Below are 14,759 nucleotides of genomic sequence, written 5' to 3'. Positions count from 1 at the left end.
CCCCGCCCACCAGGTCACCGCCCCTTGCCCGCCGGCCCCGCCCATCAGGTCACCGCCTCCTGCCCACCGGCCCCGCCCACCAGGTCAACGCCCCCTGCCCGCCGGCCCCGCCCACCAGATCACCGCCCCCTGCCCGCCGGCCCCGCCCACCAGATCACCGCCTCCAACCCACTGGCCCCGCCCACCAGATCACCACCTCCTGCCCACCGGCCCCGCCCACCAGATCACCACCTTCACCCCCAGACCACCACCCACCAGATCACCACCTCCCACCACCAGATCACTGCCTCCTGCCTGCCAGCCCCACCCACCAGATCAGTGCCCACCAGATCACCACCTCCTGCCCACCAGGTCACCGCCTCCTGGCCCAGTTCACCACCTCCTGGCCAGATCACCGCCTCCTGCCTGCCAGTCCTGCCCAGTAGACCACCACCCCCTGGCCCAGATCACCCCCTCACCCCATTGCCCACTAGATCCCTTCCCCACTGGATTGCCACCTCTGCACACACACCCCACCACACTAGATCACCACCCCTCACTCTGCCTGGGATCACCACCTGGTGACCTGGATCACTGCCTACCAGACCACCACAACACCCCCTCCCCACTCCACCCTGGGTTCACTGCCTGCCGTGCCGCCCACCAGATCACTGCCTTTCGCATCTACCACTGGATCCCCCATGTCACCCATCGGATCACCACCCACTTGATCATTGTCTCCTGCACTGTCTACTGGATCGCCACCTCCTATATCACCCAGTGGATTACCACCTGCTGCACTGCCCACTGGATAGCTGCCTCTCGCACCGCCTACTTGATCACTACCTCTCATCCCTATAGGGACAGCACCTCCCTACTGCTCCTGGATCACAACCCACTGAATCACCGCCTTCTGCCCTGATCACCACCCATTGGATCATCACGTCTCACCACTCAATGACCACCTCATGCACCACCCCAGAGTACTGCCTTCAATACCTCCTCCAGGATCATCACCTTCCACACTGCCCACTAGACCACCGCCTCCCAGATCACATCCTCCCACACCATTTAATCGATCACCACCTCCCTCCCAGATCCTTGCCTCTCCCAGATCACTGCTACATTTACTGCCTAATGGCTCACCCTTCCAGCCTCTTGATCACCACCTCCCAACCACTGGATCACCACCTCCTTCCCTCCACCATTGGATTCTGGTATCCTGTCCACCCACTCGATCCAAGATCATTCCTTGCCCACTAGATTACCTTATCATTGACTACCACCTACTGGATCTCTGTAACAGCTACAAAGACATCACATTCTGCCATCTAGATCACTTTTCACCGACTGCATCTAGGGCCCAGTCATAGCAAAGGATACCCATTCTACTCATTTGATGCCTAGATTCATCACTTCCTTCTCTTTAGATATCCACGTCCCTCTCATTGGATCACCAGCTCACTCACTGTACTCCCACTCTGCATTCCAGTATCTAGACCTCCCACTCACTGGATTACTTACTCACTAGCTCGCGTGGTCCAGAACTCCTACTCAATAACTCATTGTATCACCACGCACACTGGATTCAAGTATCCAGACTTCCACTCACTGGATTGCCATAATTCACTCAATGGATCCCAGGGTCCAGAACTCCCACTCAAATGTGCGTGTGATAATTTGCCAAAATTTGCTTGACTCTGCGGTGGTTCCAGCAGCTTGAAAAACAGCAAATGTGATGCCACTGTTTAAAGAAGGAGGTAGACAAAAGGCAGGTAACTATAGGCCTGTTAGCTTAATTTCTGTAGTGAGGAAATTGCTTGAATCTACAATCAAGGAAGAAATAGCGGGACATTTCGATAGAAATTGTCCCATTGGAGACCTAGCATGTGTTCATGAAAGGCAGGTCACATTACGAGTGTGGTGGACAATGGGGAACCAGTGGATATGATGTATCTGGATTTCCAGAAGGCATTCAACAAGGTGCCACACAAAAGGCTGCTGCTTAAGATAAAGGTACATGGTGTTACGGGTAATGTATTAACATGGATAGAAGATTGGTTAACTAACAAAAAGCAACGAGTGGGAATAAATGGGTGTTTTTCTGGTTGGCAATCAGTGGTGTCCCTCAGGGATCAGTGTTGAGACTGCAATTGTTTACAATTTACATAGATGAATTAGAGTTGGGGCCCAAGTGTAATGTGTCAAAGTTCGCAGGTGACACTAAGATGTGTGATAAAGTGTGTAGAGGACACTGAAAATTTTCAGGATATAGATAGGTTAAGTGAGTGGGTAAGCGTCTGGCAGATGGAGTACAATGATGGTAAATATGAGGTCATCCATTTTGGTAGGAATAACAGCTAAATGGATTATTACTTAAATGGTGAAAAATTGCAGCATGCTGCTGTGCAGAGGGACCTGGGTGTCCTGTGCATGAATCACAAAAAGTTGGTTTGCAGGTGCAGCAAGTAATTAAGAAGGCAAATGGAATATTGTCCTTCATTGCCAGAGTGAAGGAATTTAAAAACAGTGAGGTTATGCTACAACTGTATAGTGTGCTGGTGAGGCCACACCTGGAGTACTGTATACAGTACTGGTCTCCTTACTTGAGAAAGGATGTACTGGCACTGGAGTGAGTGCAGAGGAGATTCACTAGGTTGATTACGGAATTGAGAGAGTTGGCTTTTGAGGAGAGATTGAGACGACTGGATTTATATTCATTGGAATTTAGAAGAATGATAGGGATCTTATAGATACATATAAAATTATGAAGGGAATAAACATGATAGAAGCAAAGAGATTGTTTCCACTGGTGGATGAAACTAGAACTAGGGGGCATAGCCTCAAATAAGGGGAGCAGATTTAGGACTGAGTTGAGGAGGAACTCCTTCCCTCAAAGGGTTGTGAATCTGTGGAATTCCCTGCCCAGTGAAGCAGGTGAGGCGACCTCTTTGAATGTTTTTAAGGTAATGATGGATTTTTGAATGGTAAAGGAGTTAGGGGTTATGGTGAGTGGGCAGATAAGTGGAGCTGAGTCACAAAAAGATCAGCCATGATCTTATTGAATGGTGGAGAAGGCTGAATGGGTCAGATGGCTTATTCCTGTTCCTATTTCTTATGTTTTTATGTTCTCCCTGTATCCCAGTGTCCAGACCTCCCACTCATTTGCTAGATTATCATCTTTCAATTCACTGGAACCCACGATCTAGTTCTAACTCTCAACAGACAAGCAGATTCACAACCCCAGTGCACTGGATCCTCATCTTCCAAGATCCAGGACCATGATCTCTCATTGGATCTTTTGATGCTGCACTGCCATGTGATGGACTCGTGGATCATCAACTGTCATTCATTGGATATGAGAATGTAAGCCATCACTCTTTGCTCCTATATCCCGGGATCCCAATCTGTCACTCACTGCATTGGATCCTGGGACTATAATCTGTCACCCACTGCAACTATGTCCCAGGATTCATATCAGTACTTACTGCATAGATCCTAACTTGCCACTTACTTTTCCCATGTTCCAAGATCCCCACCTGCCACTCTCTCCTCTGTTTCCCATTTTCAGACCTGTCACTCATTGCACCAGGATCCCAAAGTGTCACACAGGCCTCTGGATATGACCTGTCACTCACTGCACTGAAATTCTGACTTGTCACACATTACGCTGGATCTTGGAAACCTGCCCCACTATTCAAATCAACCATGGCTGATATTCTGCCTCAACCACATTTCTCTGTCTCCTCCTCATAGCTTGTGATTTCCTGAGGGCCAAAGAACATTCTATACATGTGGTGGACTATCTACAGCTTTTTAGAGTAGAGGATTCCAAAGGTTCACAGACTTTTGAGTGAAGAAAAATGTCTCAGCTCAGTCCTAAATGGAGCAACTCCATATCCTCATCCTTTGACCTGATATTGAGTTGGGGTAATGACATCACATTGTTTAGCTCCTTTAAGCCCCCTCAGAATCTTGCATGTGTACATGAGATCATCTCGTATTCTTCCAAGCCCAAAAGAGTATAGGCCCAATTTACGTAGTCTCTCAACACAAGACAACCGTCCCAGGAGCCAATCTAGTGAACCTTCACTGTACTATCTCCAAAACAAATATATCATTCATTAAATTAATAAGTGGCTGGCCCACCCAGTGGCCTCGAGATGGCATGGTGGCTCAGTGGTTAGCACTGCTGCCTCACAGCGCCAGGGACCTGGGTTTGATTCCACCCTCGGGTGACTGTCTGTGTGGAGTTTGCACATTCACCCCATGTCTGCGTGGATTTCCTCCGGGTGCTCTGATTTCCTCCCACAGCCCAAAGATGTGTAGGCTAGATGGATAGGCCATGCTAAATTGCCTGTAGTGTTCAGGGATGTGTAGATTAGGTGGGGTAGAGGGGGATGGTTCTGGGTGGGATGCTCTGAGGGTCGGTGTGGACTTGTTGGGCTGAAGGACCTGTTTCCACGCTGTAGGGATTCTATGATCTATGATCTATGAAATGTAGAGACTGAAATGGCACACAATACTCCTGGTGATTATCTCACCAAAGCTATTTAGAATTACAACAGGACTTTGTTCAACTTAAACTCCAGTGAACGTACAATAAAGGCCAACATGTCATTTTCCATTCTCGTTGCTTCCTTTATCTGATTGATAATTTTCTGTATTCCTCATAAAATATACAAGTGTCTCTGAACATCAAGATCTAGAAGTTTCATGTCTTTTAATAAACATTTTGCTTTCCTATTTTGATTCCCAAAGTAAATAACCATCTGTCCATCTTGTTGCCCACTCACCTGTATCTATATTTCTGCAGCGTCTCTGTGTCCACCTCCTCTACGGACTTTGTTTCTGCATGGGCCTCAGCTTGCATTGCATAGGAACAGGTTATGTACATTGAATCCTATTACAATGGCATCGTATTGAATGCAAGCACTCTGTGTAAAATAAATGTTACATTTGCAGTTATTATGGGCTATTCAATTTTAAGTTCAGTCATCTGATTCTTATGCCTGAGACCTTGCATGGATCAAAATGTTTTAAAAAGAACCAAACTTGGACCTGCTGTGGTCACCTGACCACAGATTGACATAAGTTTTGTGAGACACCTATTATGATCTTAGTGAAAATGGACTATCAATATTTATTTGCGTTTAGTACTTGAGACGTCTAAGGGCCAAAAACATTTAGAAAGGAGACTGCTGACCTAAAACGGCTGCTGTGATCATCTGACAAGCCCAGGCAAGATTTGTGAAGTATATGAAAACAATTGCCACAGAATTATCATTTTAATCAAGAGACAATGAAACTCAGTGAGGCAACAAGAAATTCACAACTCTTGTTTTACTTACACTCATGATAACTTCATATATTGAAGATGAAAGATTATCCGTCGGGTCATAGTCATACAACACAGGAAAGGCCCTTTGGCCCATAGAGCCTACACAGTAATAACTACCATTAAAGGGATGCTAATCCCAAATTCCTGCATTTGTCCCATATCCTTGAATGTTATGATATTTCAAGTTCTCATCCAAAATGTTTTAAAGGTTGTAAAATTTCCAGCCTCCACAACCACAGGCAGTGCATTCCAGATTCCCACCACCCTATGAGTGAAAACATTTTTTCTCAAATCCCCTCTAAATCTCCTGACCCTTACCCTAAAACTATGCCCCTTTGAGATTGACCCCTCAACAAAGGAGTACAGCTGATCCGTAGTCACCGTATTCATATCCCTCATAATCTTATACACCTCAATCATGTCCCTCCTCAGTCTCTCTGCTCTAAAGAAAAAAAATCCAACCTTATCTCATCTCTCCTTATAGCTCAATTGCTCCATCCCAGGCAGCATCCTGGTGAACCTCCCCTGTAACCCATCTAGTACTATCACATTCTTCTAACAATGAGGTGACCAGAACTGCACACACTCTAGCTATAGCCTAACCAACATTCTATACAACTCCAACATTGCCTCCTTGCTCTTATACTCTATGCCACGACTGATGAAAGCAAATGTCCCATTTGCCTTCTTAGCTATCCTATTCACATGGTCTGCAGACTTCAGGGATCTGTGAATAATTATCCCAAGATCCCACTGTTTCTCTGACCTACCCAGTGCCCTGTCATCCATTAAATACTCCCACATCTTGTTTCTTACATTGAAACATAGAAGATAAGAGCAGGAGGAGGCCATTTGAGCCTGCTCGACCATTCTTCGCGATCATGGCTAACCATCCAACTCAATAGCCTAATCCTGCTTTCTCCCCATAAACTTTGATCTCTTTTGCCCCAAGTGCTATATCTAGCCATCTCTTGAATACATTCAATGTTTTGGCATCAACTACTTCCTGTGGTAATGAATTCCACAGGCTCACCACCCTTTGGGTGAAGAATTGTCTCCTCATCTCCGTCCTAAATTGTCTACCCCGAATCCTCATACAGTGACCCCTGGTTCTGGACACACCCACCATTGGGAACATCCTCCCTGCATCTACCCTGTCCAGTCCTGTCAGAATGTTATACATCTCTATGAGATCCCCCCTCATTCATCTGTACTGTAGCAAAAACAGTCCCAACCTAATCAATCTCTCCTCATAACCCCGGAATCAGCCTGGTAAACCTTAGCTGCACTCCCTCGAGACCAAGAGCATCCTTCCTCAGAAAAGGAGACCAAAACCACACACAATATTCCAGGTGTGGCCTTACCAAGGCCCTGTACAACTGCAACAACACATCCCTGCTCCTGTACTCGAAACCTCTCGCAATGAAGGCCAACATACCATTTGCCTTCTTTACCACCTGCTGCACCTACACGCTTACCTTCAGCAACTGGTGCACAAGGACACCCAGATCCCACTGCACATTCCGCACTCCAAATTTACAGCCAATCAGGTAGCACTCTGCCTTCTTGGTTTTGCTTTTAAAGTGAATAACCTCATATTTATTCATAGTGTATCACCTTGCTCTTATCAAGGTTAAATGAAGTATAGAGTTTTCAAAAACAATTGAGCTTGACTTAGAGTATTAAAACCAAGCCATACTTCAGTTGTTTGCATTGAGTAACACAGCAGAGAGAGAGAGAGCAACATGGATTGATAATGGCAAGGATACAGAAAGGTCTTTTCTCTCTCAGACTCTTTCAGTTTCAATCTAAGAAATGGTCACCGGTAAAGAATTAACTTGGAAAAACTAACATTGATCAAGAAATCTATATCCTACCTCATTCCTGAGGAAATAGGGTAATAAGCTAAGCAGTTGGAACTCAGGATTCGCTCCCATAACTAAACAATGCTAAAAAACTACAAACTGCCTTTACCTTTCTGTTTTTACCATGTACACCCACCCCCATCACTGCCCCACCACTACTACTTTATACTTCCTTACTTGTGTATTTGTGTGTTTGTTGCTGCATTTTATTATTTTCTGACGGAAGTAGGTTGAAAAAAAATTCTATTCACTTTCTCTCAAGAAATCTTGAATTGGCTGTCCTCCATTTTTATAGTTCAGTAAGTTTAACTGAAGTATGATAGCTACAAAAGAAAAAATAAATGTTGTGATAGGTTTAAAAAGGAAGGGAAATGTGACCCCTCTTCAGCTGACTGTAACACTCAGGGAGAATAAACAAAATCGTGTGCACCACCAGTTTCAGTGAATTCACATTCCATGGTTTAATTCACCCTTGTCTGATAATTTTCAATATTAGGAGGTTTCAATAAAAGGTTCACCAATCAGTTAGCCAGCTTGGAAAGACAATGGAGCTAAATGCAAGAATAAGAGTTGAACTATATTTCAGCAGCTGCTTTTGAGCAGCAGAGCATAGAGAAGGAAAAATGGATTTGTAGGCAAATGTTGGAGGACTCTCTATCTCTCCCTCTCTCTTTTCTCTCACTTCCTATTTTGCTCATCATCTTATGAAAAACCGAATTGGTTTAACAACCATTCACTGAGAACTCAAAGATATCTACAAAGTCTGGTACTGGTGATTTAAGTCACCAATTAAACAACTATGATCTTAGGTTAGGAGTCTAAAACCTCAAGAACTCTAACATTTTTTTTAACTGTATAACCTTTATTCCCCCTGTCTATCTCGAGTACTCCCTCTTTAAAACTTATCCGTTTTTGTGTGTATGTTAGATGTCACACATTAGTTAAGTTTTTCAGGTGTTGGTTGGGAATTCCTTTTTCTTTTGCTTAAGAAAATCTTGTCAATTGGCTTTCATATTGATCAAGTTAACTATATCTTTAAATGAAGTGTGATAGCTGCATGCTGAAGTACTTGTTGTGGCTGACCGAAATGGAATTAAATAGAAAGTAGACAATTCCCCCTCCTTACCTGGCCAATGGCCTGAGGATAACCAGCACCTGGGTACAGATACCCTGTCACTTAGAGCACTATGTACAGTCTGAATAGGGACAGGTGACATACAGCATTCAGTACCTCAAAAATAGCTGATATATAACACTGTCATTCAATGCTTTGAAAACACATGTGTGCAGGTTTATGACAAACAACTTACAGCAGCCAATGCATCAGGAATACTGTGCACAGACATATCGTACATAGTGGCCAGTTACTCAATGTACCAAGTTGTATCTGAACATTTTTTGCAAATAAGAATTTGGGAGAATGTCTTTCAATATTCAGCATCTTGAGTGCAAAAAGACAGCGAGTCCTCAGTACTCTGTTTATTAATGCACTGGAAGGAAGATGAACTGTCACTTGGTGTTAGAAACAGTGTGTGCAACATACGTTGTCCTGTCATTCATTGCAATCACTAATTACGTATGGGAGATACAAGTAAAAGACATTCTATCAGACAGTGCATCAGAATGGTATGTGCATGAGGATGGAAAAATGCAGCGATTTCTCACCTGAATGGCTCAATAACATGCTAGAAGCTTCATACCAACCAGGACCAGTCGGCCCACTTGATTGGCACCCCCACCATATTCACGCCCTTCACCACTAACACACAATGGCAGCAGCATGAAAAATCTACAAGATTCACTGCAGTAACTCATCAAGGCTCCTCTGACAGCGCCTTCCAAACCGGCAACTTCTACCCACCTAGAAGGACAAGGGCAGCACGTACACGGGAACATCAGTAACTGCGAGTTCCCCTCCAAGCCACACACCATCCTGACTTGGAGATATATCTCTGACCCTTCACTGTTGATGAATAAAAATCCTGCACTCCCTTCTTTACAGTTCTAAGAGTGTACCTCCATCCAAAGCTGTAGAGGTTCAAGCAGGCAGCTCACCACTACCTTCCCAAGGGCAGGTAGGGATGGGCAGTAACTGTTGGTTTAGTGAGCAACCAGACAACCTTTGAATATATTTTCTAAAAACCTGTCTTTCGGTGTTGGTGAGGTAAGATGCTGAGATCACTATGCATAAGCAACATTCAGTGCATCAATTTGTACGTGTAAGGGACACACAGCAACTTGTTACCTCTGGCAATGGGCTCAATCTGTTCAGGAGACCGATGTACTGGGAACATAAGCACAAAAGCTGGAATGTGCTGTGCCCTGTCATCCAAACAGTGGGAACAGGATGAATACATGAAATGACCTATGTACTGTATATTCTAGAGCTATAGAATCATAGAGTTATACAGTACAGAAAAAAGGCACTTCGGCTCATCGAGTCTGCACCAGGCAAAAACGACCACCGAACTATTCTACCAAGAAGATTAGTATTAATATTCTATTAACTATTAAGAACAGCATGTAATTGGGGAGAGAGGGCGCCTAGTTCTCTGCTGCCCAACGCATATGCAGTAATGTGTACACATTGAGGGGTTATAGTGCATCCAGTATCAACTCCATGCAGCACAGAGGAGGATGTGCAGCGCTCTGTTAGCCAACTTAGCATGTACATAAGGAGAGTGGATCCTCAGTGTCCCATGGTCTAATGAAGGTGGAACAGTCTTTGCACATAAAAAAAGTGCATTCAAGTGCATTGCCCTGTCCTTCAATGCAGTTTAATAGGGAACAGTGACATACAAATGCCCAAAGGTTAATTCACCAAGAGTGGCCTATCCACAGGCTGAGGAGTCCTTCAGCATCGGTCCCTGGTTATGTAATGATAATAATGCGCCCACAAGAAGAGATGCTTTCTAAATAATGTAAGAATCATGTGAGAAAGAAGGGGGTGTGATATTAGCCTAACAGCCCACTTGGTGTTCAGGAAGAAGGGAGTTGTAAGAGGGAACACAAACAGAGAAGTGAATGGACAGTGTCAGGGTCCAATGTACTAGAAACAGCCTGGAGACAGGAAAGTGCAGCAGGCAGAACCACAACACTTAACAAGAGTGAGTTCGCGCAGAAGCTCTCCAGCTTGTTTATGATAGCTTCATTCCATGGAGTTCCGGAAACCCTGGAAAAAGAGTTGTTTCTGTTCTGTTGATGTTGATGTTGATAATGAACCAGCAAGATAATCCAAACAAACATTTACACTTAATGTCTATATGGTGATAGGCAGTAAGGCAGCTAAATTCCACACCTGAACATGCCTACGTCAATTAATAATTACAAAAAAGTGGCAACAGCTTTTGGAGTGAGAGAAAAATCATGCAACAATATGAATTGTGTAGCACTTGCAACTCAATTGAGGATAGCATATGAGAATTTGGATGAGAGAAGTGAGGTATAGTGACACAGAAGCCTGTGTTCTGATTGTGGCCAACTCTGATGGTGGGAAAATAACACTTTAAAGATAGAAGTAATTTTGTATTGTCATCACAGGATGAAAGGAATGTCGCTTAAAAACAGGGAGGAGAGATCCAGTTTGGAGATTGAAGTATAAGTATATTGATATCTTCGGTGTAAAGACAGAATCTCAGTGAAAGGTAGACAGAGCCAATTCTCACAATTAGTAGGACATTTGAAAATCCTAAGTTTTTCAGACACTGCAGAGGTTGTAAAATTATAGAGTCATTACAGCACAGAAAGAGACCATTCAATCCATCATTAATCAAAGAAGGAGAAGAGGTGCATTATTGGTCCTGACATCAAAATACAAACTTTTTATGAATGAAGTCACAGTGCTTATTTTTGTAAACTGATATAATAATGAAATGTTGCCAGAGACAACTATGACTGCATTCAAAAGACTCTAAACTATAATTTTGTGAATAAAATTTGGAGTCTAAGAGATTAATAAGCAGGTCAGATTCTCAAAATGTAACATATGCTTCCAGAGTAGAAGGTTAATTATATATTTGATGTTTCATAATGAATAAGAAAGCATAGATCACAATGGGTTCCATGAATAATCTACACCAGTTGCAAAACAAACCAGGATGTTCATAGAGGGTAAAATCTATCTAAAATCCTTAACTTTAACGTTTTTCATCTCTCAGATTAACTAACCATTGAGCTACCTCAGAAGCCACCCTAATCCTGAAGATCAAGCAATAATTTCTTCCTCAACTGCTACCATCTTCATCAAACTCATAGCTCTGTGAAACCCAGTGCTTAGCATTAAGAAGTTGAACAGTTAGTATGGGTGTGGGCTACGAAGGTGTCAGAGTATTGCAGGCACTCCCTTCTCAATGACATGTGGTGATCATTCAGCCAGCATGGCATCTTCATCAGGGTTTCAACACATAACTGAGGCTGAATGTGAATGAATGAGGGAGACATGGCCACCATTATCAGGGTGCAGCATGTCTCACTGCATGGAGAAGTGTACTGAACCTTCAACTGCAGGTCATGTTATCGATGACTGTTCTGGGATCTAAGAACCTCTTGTGCTCCTTCCATTCCAATGTAGGCCATTTCCACCGAGAGCCCTGTGCCCTGCTGCTGGTGGGATGTTGGTTGCTGTGGCTGCTTTCCTGAGAAGGTGAGGGTGGATGCAGAGGACCAGGGCTGATGGTATAGACTGGAGCAGCCTGCCAAGGATGGGGACCTCCAGCCCAGGCAGAGCCCTCTGTCACAGGGACTCTTCAGAATGCTCAGCATCTGCAGGAGGCCGAGAGTTTCTCAGCTCCAACTTCATTTCTTGGGGATGAACGAAGCTCCATGTGTCTTGAGATGCGATGACGGAACTGTGCCGGGTGCTGAGGTGAGACCTGAGAGGGTGCCATCCTCCCCCAGTGACTGTGAAGGTGGCTGTCACTCCGAACCTCGATGTAACTGGCTCCTTCCAGGGAGTGACGGGTCACCCTGTGTGGGATCTCTCAGTCATGCAGCAACAAAGGCATCAGGACAGTGACCGGTGCCATCTGTATAAGATCACATGAATTATATACTGAGACAGGGCTGTAGCCCGGACAATAGGATTCAGGAACATAAGAAAGCTGTCATCCCCCAGGCAGGGTGCCATAGACTGCCCACATATGACACCGAGAGGGCAATATCACAACATTGTAGAATTCATCAACAGGAAGGATTCCGTTCCTTTAATGTTCGTGTGATCTGTGATCACTATTCTCACTTCCTGGAGGGTGTGTTCCAGCTAAACTGGCAGCTGCCACGACTCTTACATCCTGGAGTACTCTCGCATACCTGCTGTGTTTGTGGGTCCAGGTGTTTCACCAGGAAAGTTATTGTGGGATGCGGCCTACTCACCGTGATCATGGCTCATGCCACCATTGTACACCATTGATGGCGTAGTGATATTATTGCTAGGCAATTAACCCAAAGACCCAGGTTCAAATCCTGCCATGACAGATAGTGGAATTTGAATTCAATAAAAATCTGGAATTAAGGCTCTAATGATGGCAATGAATCCATTGCCAATTATCAGAAAGACCCATCTGGTTCACTAATGTCCTTTTGGGAAGTAAACTGCCATATTGCCTGGTCTGGCCTACATGAGACTCCAGACCACAGCAATGTGATTGACTCTCAACTGCCCTCTGGGCAATTAAAGATGGGCAATAAATACTGGCATTGCTAGCAACATCCATGACTCCTGAATGAATAATGAAGAAAAACCCTGATTGATGCAGAGCACAGATTCAATCCTCCCCAGGCCTTGACCAGGGCTGTGGTGGAACAGACGATGGGTCTGCTGGTTCTGCTGCTTAGACCGGACTTGATAGTTGTAGGGAGGCAGTTCTCCAATATAATCCAGACAGAGTATGCTGCATCCTGGCATGTTGTGCTCTGCATGTCATCGATGATCATCGAATCCCTACAGTGTGGGAACAGGTCGTTCAGCCCATCGAGTTTACACTGACTGTCCAAACAGCATCCCAAGCAGACCCACCCTTTACCCTAAACCTGCATTTCCCATGGCTAACCCACCTAACCTGCACGTCTCTGGACACTATGAGCAATTTACCATAGCCAATCTACCAAACCTGCACATCTTTGGACTGTGGGAGGAAGCCAGAGCACCTGGAGGAAAACTACGCAGACACAGGGAGAATGTGCAAAGTCCACACAGTCACCTGAGGATGGAATTGAACCTAGATCCTTGGCGCTGTGAGGCAGTAGTGCTAACCACTGAGCTACCATGCTATGATGTGATTGAGACTGAGGAACCAAGGAGGAGGATGAGAATTCTGGGAGGAGCAGGAAGCTGCCACTGCCTGTAACAAGAGTTCAGTTACATTAGGTGCTACAGGCCAGACAAAACCTTATTGATAGCCACTTCCAATCACTGGGAGCTGGGTGCAGCAGACCATTGTGAACTAGTTAAGTATTCATTCCTCATCATGCTGAAACCTGAATTGCCTTGTCAGGGCAAACCTTTGCCTCAATTGATTTTGTTTGTAGAAATGAAAGCTCATCTTTGAGATAGTCCGATTGCATCCATTTATGTGATGTTCCCCAAATGGACAAGATACAGGTGATCAGTGGGCACCCAATGGGTGTTCAGGTGGGATGTAGCTACAGACAGGTAAAGTGCATGGTTACACGGTGCCTAGGGTGAGAGAATGGAGAGGTATGTGCGAGTGAGTGCCAGCCATGCTGTCTATGGTCTGCAGGCAACTTGGCTCCATGGCTGCTGGACCATAACATTGCCAACATGAGACAAAGCTGGATTGCCAACATTTGCCTGGGTGCACAGTGGCATTTCAAAAATGCCACTGGTGTGAGGGTTGCTGATCTTTTGGCCAACATCTGCTCAGTGGTGAATATCTGCTGAGAATGGCGCGTGGTAAGTTTGAAATGAATTAGCTTTATTGTCACATGTACTCAAATGAGTACAGTGAAAAGTTTACAAGTTGCTGCTTACGGCACCATTTTAGGCACAAAGATACCTAGGTACAAGTTCTTCAGTCCAAGGTGGGGTTGGAATCAGATGTGACAGATGCCCTAGGGACGGTATGGGTAATTTATGAGGAGAGTTTGGTAAGATACAGCGAGAAATCCCATTGAGCCTCACAACAGTAGTTCTTGCAAAAAAACTTGAAGCAACTTGGAATAAGCCAAATAAAGAAAGATTCAGTCCTTGGAAATCTATGAGGTGAACTGAACATAAGCACTTCATAACAACTATATTTAATGCCATGCAACTGATATTTAAATCATAACCGACAGTTTCTCTCATAAATCACTGACAGCTATGTCAAAAACATTTAACAAACATTCTGTGATGTGATGTTTACTGATCGAACATTCTTTGCAATCATGTGACATTTACAAGTTTAATCATATTAATACAATCTGTCCTGGTCCAATCTGATTCCCAGTTTAGAGTTTGTTTATTTATAATTGAACTGCATATGGGTTTCATGGAATTTCACTTAGTGTTCATTTAAAATATTTGCATTTGTCTCACATCCTCATCTTTCACGGCAGCAAGCTATGGAAGTCACTTC

Source organism: Rhincodon typus, chromosome 33, assembly GCF_021869965.1.
Source record: "Rhincodon typus isolate 14 chromosome 33, sRhiTyp1.1, whole genome shotgun sequence".
Classification (NCBI taxonomy): domain Eukaryota; kingdom Metazoa; phylum Chordata; class Chondrichthyes; order Orectolobiformes; family Rhincodontidae; genus Rhincodon; species Rhincodon typus.
The sequence above is the reverse complement of the archived record's forward strand: the minus strand, read 5'-3'. Positions refer to the sequence as shown.